The 1813-nt window shown below is 54.2% G+C and overlaps 1 non-coding gene across 1 annotated transcript in view; it reads left to right on the top strand.

The window, feature by feature from the left end:
* Positions 1 to 386: 386 nt before the first annotated feature.
* Positions 387 to 1813, top strand: part of LOC126113872 (small subunit ribosomal RNA) — a 1909-nt gene continuing 482 nt past the window's right edge. The window contains exon 1 of the ribosomal RNA XR_007524951.1: positions 387 to 1813. This exon is cut by the window's right edge and continues 482 nt beyond it. This is a non-coding gene — a ribosomal RNA (small subunit ribosomal RNA).

Here is a 1813-nt window from a genome sequence, read left to right as displayed (position 1 = left end):
ACCCACGTGGGGCCTTTGCCCTTCTGTGGCGCTGGCGTTGGAGCTGCCGGTCACCGTAGGTGGCGCGTGTTGTCTCCCGCCGGCAATGCCACGACAGCACGCTCCCGGGCCTCTGTCGGCAGCGGCAAGCTCAGTTGGGAGCACGGGTGGTCGCACCTAAAGCGTCTACTCGCCTAACTCCGGGCGATTGCGCCTCTCTCGAACCCGACCAAGTACTTAGGACGGCGCTGCGCGCCGCCGGGACCTGAGAGGGTTTCGAGGTGTATTGTGCAGGGGAGCCCAGCCTCCTCCTGTTTGCAGAATAATTGAGCGGACGCTTGCGTGTTCGCGCGGGCCCCCGGGACACACTCCCGGGCGGCCGGCTGCTCAGCTCTAGTTGACGCAGCTCCCTGGTTGATCCTGCCAGTAGTCATATGCTTGTCTCAAAGATTAAGCCATGCATGTCTCAGTACAAGCCGCATTAAGGTGAAACCGCGAATGGCTCATTAAATCAGTTATGGTTCCTTAGATCGTACCCACGTTACTTGGATAACTGTGGTAATTCTAGAGCTAATACATGCAAACAGAGTCCCGACCAGAGATGGAAGGGACGCTTTTATTAGATCAAAACCAATCGGTCGGCTCGTCCGGTCCGTTTGCCTTGGTGACTCTGAATAACTTTGGGCTGATCGCACGGTCCTCGTACCGGCGACGCATCTTTCAAATGTCTGCCTTATCAACTGTCGATGGTAGGTTCTGCGCCTACCATGGTTGTAACGGGTAACGGGGAATCAGGGTTCGATTCCGGAGAGGGAGCCTGAGAAACGGCTACCACATCCAAGGAAGGCAGCAGGCGCGCAAATTACCCACTCCCGGCACGGGGAGGTAGTGACGAAAAATAACGATACGGGACTCATCCGAGGCCCCGTAATCGGAATGAGTACACTTTAAATCCTTTAACGAGTATCTATTGGAGGGCAAGTCTGGTGCCAGCAGCCGCGGTAATTCCAGCTCCAATAGCGTATATTAAAGTTGTTGCGGTTAAAAAGCTCGTAGTTGGATTTGTGTCCCACGCTGTTGGTTCACCGCCCGTCGGTGTTTAACTGGCATGTATCGTGGGACGTCCTGCCGGTGGGGCGAGCCGAAGGCGTGCGACCGCCTCGTGCGTGTTCGTGCGTCCCGAGGCGGACCCCGTTGAAATCCTACCAAGGTGCTCTTTATTGAGTGTCTGGGTGGGCCGGCACGTTTACTTTGAACAAATTAGAGTGCTTAAAGCAGGCAAGCCCGCCTGAATACTGTGTGCATGGAATAATGGAATAGGACCTCGGTTCTATTTTGTTGGTTTTCGGAACCCGAGGTAATGATTAATAGGGACAGGCGGGGGCATTCGTATTGCGACGTTAGAGGTGAAATTCTTGGATCGTCGCAAGACGAACAGAAGCGAAAGCATTTGCCAAGTATGTTTTCATTAATCAAGAACGAAAGTTAGAGGTTCGAAGGCGATCAGATACCGCCCTAGTTCTAACCATAAACGATGCCAGCCAGCGATCCGCCGCAGTTCCTCCGATGACTCGGCGGGCAGCCTCCGGGAAACCAAAGCTTTTGGGTTCCGGGGGAAGTATGGTTGCAAAGCTGAAACTTAAAGGAATTGACGGAAGGGCACCACCAGGAGTGGAGCCTGCGGCTTAATTTGACTCAACACGGGAAACCTCACCAGGCCCGGACACCGGAAGGATTGACAGATTGATAGCTCTTTCTTGATTCGGTGGGTGGTGGTGCATGGCCGTTCTTAGTTGGTGGAGCGATTTGTCTGGTTAATTCCGATAACGAACGA

The sequence above is a fragment of the Schistocerca cancellata genome, unplaced genomic scaffold (assembly GCF_023864275.1).
Source record: "Schistocerca cancellata isolate TAMUIC-IGC-003103 unplaced genomic scaffold, iqSchCanc2.1 HiC_scaffold_264, whole genome shotgun sequence".
Taxonomy (NCBI): Eukaryota; Metazoa; Arthropoda; class Insecta; order Orthoptera; family Acrididae; genus Schistocerca; species Schistocerca cancellata.
The sequence above is the reverse complement of the archived record's forward strand: the minus strand, read 5'-3'. Positions and strand labels throughout refer to the sequence as shown.